The following is a 10,888-nucleotide window of genomic DNA, read 5'->3' as shown; positions in this document are numbered from 1 at the left end:
CGAGATGCGAGATGTCTCGGCTCCGAGATAAAATATTTGAGCGTTGGATTTTTTACGAACATTCTGGAAATGCGCGCAAAAGGGTCGGACTAGTATTATGTTGAATAGAAAACATTTCTTAATTTTGTATTACGTCCTGTGAAAAGCTCTTATCGATTTAAGTACATACATAGTGAGGTATTTAAGTGTATAGACTTGTGGGCTCTAAGTCAAGTGAGAGGATTCAATTTAATACCTATTTTTTATATCTCAAACTATTTATATTAGAAATATTTGTGCATGTAATGTTACTAAAAAAAACTAACTAACTAACCATCACGCCGCTTCCCCGCAGGGGTAGGCAGAGAGAATAGAACGCCACACCACTCTGTCTTTGCAAACATTCTTCGCCTCTTCCACGTTCATGCACCTCCTCATACATACCCGCCGATTGTTACCACTCCTAACCTGACCACTTTCAAGTATTTGGCATACCTGATCGTGCCATGTTTTTTTCGGTCTTCCTCTGCTCCTTTTACCACATTTGCCTCATAAATTTGTTTTACCTTTCTTTCCTCACTCATTCGTTCTACATGTCCAAACCATCTCAACACACCTTTCTTAATTTTATCGATAATGCTTATCTCAGCTTTGCATTCCTTCCTTATTCAACTATTCGCACATCTATCACACATATTGTTACCCAGATTTTTCTAAACTGTTTTCGTCGGTAATCTAGGAATTTCTTATTAAATATTGATTGGATATAAAAGGTTAACCAATATTTGATACTGTCTTAAACTCCAAACTAAGTTTCGGATTCATGACTTTATGCATTATTAATGTAAGAGTAACCCACAAACACATTTCCGAGTTTAGTTCCGTAACCTAAATGTGGTAGGTTACATAATAAGTCTAACTTTTTGTTGGGTAATTTGTTGCAGTTTCCCCCTCGCGGTGGTGGCTTTGACGTTACGTTATACGAAAAATGTTACCGACTAACGCTCTCGCGATGACAAAATGCTATGTGTGATGAGATGAGGCACTGTCCCACATGGGAAGCTTAAGGATGCAACCAGTCACTTGAAATAATGTTATTGAGATATTTTACAAACAAAATATTGTTAGATTTTTACATCTCAACATACCATAAGTGAAGAAGGATAGGAAGAATGGGTTTAAACAAGGCTTAAGGCCTATCATAGGCTGGTTAAGTGTTCACTTTGCACAAGTGTAACATTTACCATTCAGCCTATGATAACCACACTTCCAAATTTTTTAAAAACTCCTTCACATATCCTAAATCTCATGACGCTTTGGGTGAGTTCACTGGAGCAATCTGTCGTTGGTTTGTGATAGTTTTTATGTAGCAGAGACAGGTATTTACTATACTATCATTCTTTAGTTAATTAATTCGGCAGTTTTGTGATAAAATTTATGTATTTAAACTTATGTTTTACTTTGTAATCGCCATTGTTTCTTAGAATCTATTGTAACACACATTACCATGCATTTTGCATCAGTTTCAAACACCTATTTCCTCTTCATTTCCTTTGCTATATACCAGTAAAATTCTCTTATATTGAGATTTTTCACTCTGTATCCCATAAAATGTATTCGATTTCTAATTCCAAGTATCAGAAGTGCAGGACTTCTTACCCTTATATAATTGACAAAAGAGTTAACATCGTGTCGAACGTAAATAGTACCCATTGTGTGAGGATATGGGTTAGGAAGACCAATTAAAGTCAGGTTAATTTTGATTATTGTAAGATATATATGATGGCTTTTTTATAGCTCTCTTTTGTATGGAATGTGCTTTTGCTTGAAGCCTCAAGTGATCACAAAGTAATCCTTAGTTGGCCGCTTCCCACAGGTAAGTACAGCCCATACACCTCCCACTCTCCCGCCCACCAACTAACTACTACTAACTGCTACACTCAACCCAATATCTCTATCAATGCTTCTCAACTTTTACGATTAACTTTACCGGTTAAAAATCTTCACCTTTGAAGACTAAAAGGTCCTGATAAAAATATTTACGAGTCGCGAATAAAAAATCAGGAATTTTGTTAACATTTAACCATTTTCAAAAATTTATTAGCCTCCATACAAGCGTTGCCTTATAGCAAAAAACATATGATTATGTATTAAAAAAATTCAAACTGAATTAAACAATAAATACAGAAATTGGAAAGTTGTTGATACAAAGTCGTAAAATACAAAGTGGTATTTATTTTATTGGTTATTTTCGTGAAAATCTCATTTTCGCAGTACTTTTGAAATAGTAGTTTGAACTTGACTTTTATTAATAAATACAAATTACAATTTAACAACATTTAAAGAGTAACGAAAAATAGTTTGTAAAAACGGATTTGTAGTTCAATTCCTGTAACCTTAATTTGGGTATAGTTACTTTTTTTCTTGTTTCATTTCATTCATCAGTCTTGCTTTTCATCTTTAATTTTCTGACAACAGCTCCCTGGAAATGAATAAAAGAAAAAAAGAAAAAAAGAAAAAAGAAAAAGCAAATGTCGTATTTAAAATGTGTTATTATTTTAGAAACATTGGTAGAATTATCGTTGAGTAGGCTTTGTAAGCAGAACCCAGCACCGCGAAAGTTAGTACGATTCTATTTGTAACATTTCCTTTGAAAAACTTCATGGTTTAAAAGATAGATGGGGGTAGGTGGTCTCGTGATATTTTTTCCATGTTCTTATAAAATAATAAATAAAACCTGTATTCTTCGCCTTCTTTTATCGATTAATTTATTTTTAAAATGGAATATCAATATCAACATATAAAAATATTATTTCCATGATTGGATATAAAAAATAAAACACGTTTTCTCATCCTTAATAATATCTTAACAAACTAAACTAATTCCTATATTTATGTTCGAAATTAACAATTCTGATTTTGCGAGATTATTTCTCCTATTAACAGGCGTTTTAAAACAAAATAAAAAAAAAGAAAAATCTTAAGATTTTGGGAATTGTGTGAGAAGATAAAGGTACTATGATATTTGTTTTAATTAACTTGTCAATGGGTAGACTACCCTTCTTAAACTAGTAGTACTAATTTAAAATCCAAAATAAAATAATGCTTCTAGCAAAGTAATAGTAATTATGAGACGATACAAAGTTAATATGAACACCATTATTCTCTTACACTCTGTGTATTACAATAAATCAAGTGAAAATGATTTCCATGCATATTTGAAAAACCAAAAAAAAAAAAATTATCAAGGATTTAAAAAAAAATAATTATATTATCCACTGACACTTCGTGATGGAATTGCATTTTTAATTTATTATTAGATTAAAACCAATATTTGTCCAGTCTGATGATGTCGGTAACGACGAAACCCGGTCGCTGGTCAAATAAAAAAGTGGAAAAGCTAAAAATATTGGTTTTAATCTAATAATAAATTTAAAAAAAAAAGAATATAAAAAATGACAAAATGTATTTTTTTTAATCGTAGTACTTTTAAACACCGATAATTTTTCAACCCAAAGTTAAAATTTTCGTAAAAAAGAAGTTTGTTGACAACAGTGATGTTTTTGTTGTAGTAAGTTATTGAAAATTCAACGTAATTTAATTTTGTTTTTTTTTTGTAAATAATTATATTTATACATTTTACGTAAAAAAAAAAAAAGTTTTTGGTAAAATATTTTTTACGAAAATATTACATGCAAACTCCAACATAAATTTTTAAGTATTTAAATAATTATAAGAAATAAAAACAATTGTAATAATTATATGGTTCAAAAATATTTCCAAAACTATTCAACATTTGAGAGTATTTATTATTTCACCATTTCCCGACAAAAGCAGTGTTGTCAGCAATTATTTTAATGCCCTGGCGTGAGCAGCATCAATAAATCTAATAAGTGTTATGACCGCAACTTTGTATGTCATTTCTCGGTGCATCTTGCGCTTTCTTGGCCGGGGGCTTTTAGCGCTAACTTCCTTCGGTACAACACTTTGTTACTATGCGGAAATTGCACACAGTTTCTCGGCGCCGATTAATTATGTGCAAGGCAAACTTCCGCGCATAAATCACATCGCTAAACGGGAAAATCAGGCAATAAAAACCACAAGCTAGAGGCATCTGTGGGCGGTGAACCGAATTATGAGGATATACAACCCCTGCTGGAGGATGGTACAAGTCTTCGCTAAGTAATGCAGGGTCGTTTGTTTCAGTTCAGAGAGGCACCAAGCGATCATTCTCGGAATTAACATTTCAGGCTGAAAATCATGAAGGCTTACATCACAAATTTATAGCGCCATATTCACCCCAGATATTACTTAAAACACGTGTCCAACGATTAGATAACAAACATGTAAATTGAAGCCAATAAGATCAAATGTGAAATAATGTCATGAGATGTAAAATTGAGATTTACGCAAGTATTTTGTTAGGGTCAGATGAAACGATTTGGAAGTATTTACGATTGACTTAATATTACCATAATCCACATAATTCATTCGGAACAGGATATTTGGTTTCGAATCCTGCAACAAATCATTACCTTCTGTCAAGCCTTTGGTGACAGGAAGTCCTGCTATAGTTCTGTAGACCTTTGGGTTTCACAGGCAAAAGGAAACCACTCCCTTCAATATTGTTAGAAATAATTGGATTTCGGAGATTGTAAGGCCCGATTTATAATTAACGCACCTTCGAGTAACGCACGACTCCCCTTCTGTAATCTCTAGGCACGTCCTGGGGGTGATCGGATTGGTTATGTACGAATATTGGGTGAATTCAAAAGGTTTCTGCGCTAATTTTAGGGTCACTAATAAGCGTGGAGTTACTTTTAATGAATGAGTTAAAGCGTAACTGAACAAAGAATTGCGGAACAATTGAATTGTATGAAACAATATCAAAGTTAGGTACCTCATGTTTTATGATTATAGAAGACTGTAGACAGTAACAAATACAATTTCAATACATTTTTAGACTCACTCAGGTGTCATAGTAGTACATATATCGGTATCTAGAGAAATTAAGTTTTAAGCGAGTGTTTTTGCCTAGAATTTTCACTTATAAATTACAAAAAATTATAGTAACTTTAAACAAAAAGAGTATATCCACTCACGACTAGGCAAAGGCTATGAAACTTAAAAAGTTGAAGCCAGTGTAGGGTCATGAAGCCGTAGCTAGATTTCATAGTCACTTGGACGTTAGGTAATTCAAAAAAAAATATTAAGTTTTAATTTAAATATTACTAGAATATGTTATCTTCGAAAGAGGTGAAGGATTGGTTAAAGAAAATTGAAGTAGAAGGTTGAAGGGTTAAGGGGATGAATGCGTTTCCTGAAACAAGTGACATAAGAAAAGACAAATATTTGGTTTGTCAGATTGGGCAGCTGAAATAAAGGCAAACATATCTCTCTCAAACTCCCTCCATCCCCCGCCACTTAGCTCCCTCCCTCACTCTGTTTTACACACAAAACAGATTGTGGTAACAGATGGCACTTGGTTCAATAAAACGAAAAACATTTCAAACAATAATTACGCAGGTCCGCGTCATTTTTGAAGTTGGCAAAACTGTATAGAAATATTATACGACTGATCACGGTTTGACATTAGTTTTTGTAAATCAAAACCACATTTACATATACTTCTTATCCATAAAACATTTCGCCATAATAGAAATAAATACATATCGCTCACTTCTTTCAAGAACGTCATTAATCAAAAAACTTTTTTTCAGGAGAACGTTTTTAAAGTTTAAAAATATAATACAATGTATTAAAAATAAATACTAAGCCACTTATTGAAATTTTTACTGTGCTACAGATCTTTTTAGGTAAAACCTGAAGGTTTTTTCTCCATTTAAAAAATATTTAGTATATTTAAAAAAAAATAAACAATACCTTTTTCGTCAAAAAGCAAAAACAACACTTTTCGCCTCGTAGCAAGTAAATATTATTTTAAAAATATGCCTTTTTTGCTGGGATATAGTACATTTTTTGGCATTCCGAAAACATGCACAACAAAAAATTTACGGTTTTTGATTTATGACGTTCTTGAAAGGAGTGAGCGATATGGTAAAATAGAAGGTCGACGAGATGTGGGTAGAAAAAGGCTCCGGAATATACGAGATTGGATTGAGATCAGGACCGTTGAGGGGCTGTTAAGAGCTGCCTGAGACAAGGACAATTACCTACAAGTGATAGTCGACTAGGAGGGACCAGACATGACACACAAAGAAGAAGAAGAAATAATACCAAAGCAATTGGATTTTTTAAAAATATTTTGAGAGTAAGCTGATTTTTTTATAATGTACATAATTGCTGTGTACTACTGATCCCAATTTTAAGATGCTTCAATTTGACCAGTTGATTATTCAGTGTCTGAATAAAAAGAATACAGATGTTTGGTCATTTACAAGACTTACGACCTGTCATTGGATGGTTGAAGTGATCATTTTATATACTGTGTAACATTCCCATGATTGGCAACCACATATCGAAAATTTCAGAATGTTGTAAGAATTACGAGTATATATATATATATATATATATATATATATATATATATATATATATATATATATATATATATATATATATATATATATATATATATATATATATATATATATATATATATATATATATATATATATATATATATATATATATATTGGGAGATATTAAAAATACACATTAATTTGAATTAAAAGCAAAAATAAATTCTTTCTCTTAAAAAATGTTAAAATAAAATGAATTAATAAATTTAACTTACAGAAATAAAACGAATTTAATTTTAAAAAATTTATAAAAAAAACCTTTCAGCTAAAGCTAAATTGGGAGTGTACAATGGAGTCCTAGTTCCAGTCCTATGAAGTAAACCATGAAGTTGGTAAAAGAAAGATGAAAGCAGACTGAGTGCAGTTGAAATGTGATCTTTCAGATGAATGCGCGGGCAAACGATTTATGATACCTGTTCAAATAGTAAAATAAGGAATGAATGAATAAGCATTACCGACAAAATTAAGAAAGTGCAATGATATGGTTTGATAATGTGGACCGGGTGAATGAGAAAAAACAGTAAATTTATGATGCGAATGTGGTTGGTAATTAAAATAGAGGAAGACCGAGAAAAACTTGGTGTGATTAAGTATATCAAATACTCGAAAGTGGTCAGGTCGGGTGTTGGAATAATCGGCGGGTCTGTATGAGGAGATGCATGAATGTGGAAGAGGTAAAAATTGTGAGGCGATGGTAGATTGGTGTGGCGTTCTATTTTCTTCGCCTACCCCTTTGGTGGAGCGACGTGATGGTTAGTTAGCTATTTCGTTTGACATAAACTTGGTGACTGTATTTAAAACAATGGCGAAGAAGATATTTTATAACAAAACTCATCGATTTAAACGAGCGTGTATTTTATTTTTCAATGAATTCCAAAGAAACACCCTTTAAATTTTTTGAGACAAATAATTTTCCATGTAAACAGGATATTAAAGTAAGGATAAGAGTGTTTGACATGAAAGAAAAAAGGAGATAAAACCATGTCGTTCGGTTTGGCAGTTAGATCCTTATCCTACAACCAAACCATAGGGTCGTTTTAGCTTTTGGAACCATTAATTTACCATTACATCATCCTCCATACCTTCACTCTACATCCTGTCAATTTTAAACTCTTAGATGTCGAGACCAACATGATGATGTTGAGAAAAGATGAAAAACATTATTAATTATCAAAACGTTTATCAATGTCGTAAACTTTATTTTCCAATATCTGTTTTTATAGATATACGTTTATTACCACCTGACATAGCTCGGATGTTAAGGTCATATAAATTGCTATTATTCAATTTTATTTTACAATATTTTTGCATCATTCGTGCGGCTCGTTGGTCTAGGGGTATGATTCTCGCTTTGGGTGCGAGAGGTCCCGGGTTCAAATCCCGGACGAGCCCTTTTTTTCATAATTTTGTGCATGCTATGTAAATGTTATAAAAATGATGTGGTATAAATATATCTTACAAATATGATATGAGTGTGATAAAAAAAAACACATGTCACAAGATATTTTTTTTCACACATATTATTTACGTACGTATATATAACAAAAATTATAATAATAAAGATCTTCAAAAATAAATAATTTCATTATCTGCTCCTTTATATACTTTATCCTATATCGCGTGGAATATATATCACTAAAACACTCAAAAATCTAGAGAGTGAGTCTGATCACTTACCCTTAAGAAACCAACGTTCAAACTAACACAAACGGTGGCCTATGCAAGATATGGTATAGAGAGGCTAAATGCTTCGAATAATGTATCCAATTTGATGTGTACACTTTACTAAATTTGTAAAAAAGGATACATTTTACAGATACGTTTATAAAATCAATGCTATTTATTGACAAATTTATTATTAAATAAATAAATTTAAAATAAAAAAAACATACAATTATGTTTGATTGTATGGTAAGTGCATTAATTTATGAACAGCTAAAACACAATCCGAAAATCCCACACACTTTGTGCGTTGGTATACAATATAATCCAATATATACCAATATACATACTTAGTATGAAAACGATTTTGATCATTTTAAACCTGAAAAATTAGGGGGAAAACAAAATGAGGGGTAAAATAATGAAGTAAAGGAATAAAATTAAAAAGAGTTAAAAATGGTTAGATCATAGGCAACATTTTGTGTCTGTTAGTTTTAAAAAAAATATAACAATTTCATTAACACAGGAAAAATGATCGCTTTCTTCTGAAGGTGAGTATCTCAAGACAAATGTCTCGTTATTTTAACACATATTTTTTAACATGATTTTTTTTAGTATTTCATTTTAGGAATATAAAAGAGGGCTCGTCCGGGATTTGAACCCGGGACCTCTCGCACCCAAAGCGAGAATCATACCCCTAGACCAACGAGCCGATTGAATAACTAATATTTATAACTGTACCCATAATTTTAACCGTACACGGTGGTAACGAATTGAAGGGAATTTTCGATATTCGAAAAAACAAAAAAGGAAATAAATGAGGTGTTATGTTTGAAAATATTATGTTCTCTTTTTATGGAAAACCTTCGATATTTTTATTTCAGGTTTATTTTGCACATATTTTATTAAAGTAAAACTTCTTAGGCGGCAATTTGATAAATAATCGATAATTGGACGAATCAAGAGTGAACATTTCTAGGACGCGTCACGCTTTTTGGTTCATTTCGTTACATAAGAGGAAGAAATATTTTACGTATGTAGATAGAAGGTAAAATAAAAAAGAACACATTCCGAAGGAAAATTCAAAATTCGACACACATCGAATTTGAAATAATTAAACATTTTGTATAATAAAATAAATTATCTCTTAGAGAAAAGTACCAATAATAAAGTGGTTAAAAGCAAGTTCCTAGATTTATTTAATAAAATTTTATTAAATGTGCCGCCAAGTATTGGGAATAACATTTAAAAAAACCAAATACATCTTGTTTTTCTGTAATGTTTGTTCGCAGATACTTTGTGGCACATTTTATAAACTTTGTAAAATAAAAGTATGTACTCTGTTTTTAGCCACTTTTCATTGGTACCTACTTATCTCCAACCGGTTTCGACTAAAACCTTGTCATCATCAGGGTTAAACATGTAGACAAGTACACGTTTAACCCTGATGATGACAAGATTCTAGTCGAAATCGGTTGAAAAAAGTACAAATAAAAGGGCTTAAAAACAAGGTAATTTTATTTTATAAAATTATTTTAGCCACCGTACATTCACGAGCTATCCATTATTTACGCTATATTGCTTAAGCGCGTATTGACAATCATAATTACATTGTACTTTTACAACACACGAATGCAATAAATATTTCCCGATAACACAACACACAGCACAGGTGTGTATTGACAGTTATTAATGTGTCATCATACGTATAGCGAGGTGTGACGCCTGTCGTAACGTGAGGTGAGCGTGTCAAGAGAGATTACTTTACAATTTCTTTACCCCTCAAATGTGCGAATTACATCACTCAAATACATATTCATATTTCATTTTTGTATTAAATTACACATCAAGTACAAGTAGAAAAAATATGTAAGCGCTTGCAAAATGATTTTATTTTTGTAAAATATGAAAAATCTCAGGAATGAATTTTTATTTATGTATATGATTTCATTTTAACTCAGGAACACATACTCTTATATTATATAATCCCTATTAATAACTATAATTCTATATTTCCATCGTATAAGAATATGTTTTATCTCTCTTTAGAAATCTAATATATGTTGATATATTGTCCTCGGGAATTGAGGATAATATATCAACAAAAATTCTGGATATATTGTCATTCGAACCCATTATTTCAGGTAAGTTTAAATTAATTAAAAAAAAACATTTTTAAAAGGTAATCAACCATTATTACAATTGAATGAATCTTCATTATAACTGATTTCTGGAAATCGGTGAATAATTTCGTGAGATTTATGTGTTAATGAAGAGTAAAAAATACTTTGGTTATTCTAAAAATTAAACACTTATATATAGAATACCACTTATTGAGTTTTATTTCATTACACATATAGTTTCATCGATGTAAACAACCGCAGTTTTCAAAACTAGCAGTGTATAATGAAATAAAACTCAAAAAGTGGTATTACACAAGTGTTAAATTCTAAAAATAAACAACATGTCATTTCACAAAGTTAATGCCGAATCAAAAAATAATATCAGAACTCAGGTCATAGATTCATTATTTTGAAAAGATCAATTGAAAATAAGTATCCCCAGTGAATCGACGTAACCTCTAATGACGTTAACGAAGCAGTATGTACGATGAGTTTATGTGTGAAACGGAAGGCGAATTACTTGTCAGCAAAAACGATGAAGCAATATAAAGTACTCGAGTAGTTTGTATAGTTTATTTATAT

General features: G+C 31.3%; 2 non-coding genes across 2 annotated transcripts; one reads left to right on the top strand and one right to left on the bottom strand.

Moving 5' to 3' along the window:
* The first annotated feature begins 7,841 nt into the window (after positions 1–7,841).
* Positions 7,842–7,913, top strand: TRNAP-UGG (transfer RNA proline (anticodon UGG)). The gene has a single exon. It is a non-coding gene; the product is annotated as a tRNA-Pro (tRNA).
* Positions 7,914–8,823: 910 nt separating this feature from the next.
* Positions 8,824–8,895, bottom strand: TRNAP-UGG (transfer RNA proline (anticodon UGG)). Its single transcript has one exon. It is a non-coding gene; the product is annotated as a tRNA-Pro (tRNA).
* Between the last annotated feature and the right edge of the window lie 1,993 nt (positions 8,896–10,888).

The sequence above is a fragment of the Brachycentrus maculatus genome, unplaced genomic scaffold, assembly GCF_059751285.1.
Source record: "Brachycentrus maculatus isolate JH-2025_06_01 unplaced genomic scaffold, ASM5975128v1 h1tg000121l, whole genome shotgun sequence".
Classification (NCBI taxonomy): domain Eukaryota; kingdom Metazoa; phylum Arthropoda; class Insecta; order Trichoptera; family Brachycentridae; genus Brachycentrus; species Brachycentrus maculatus.
This window is presented reverse-complemented; position numbering and strand designations above follow the sequence as displayed.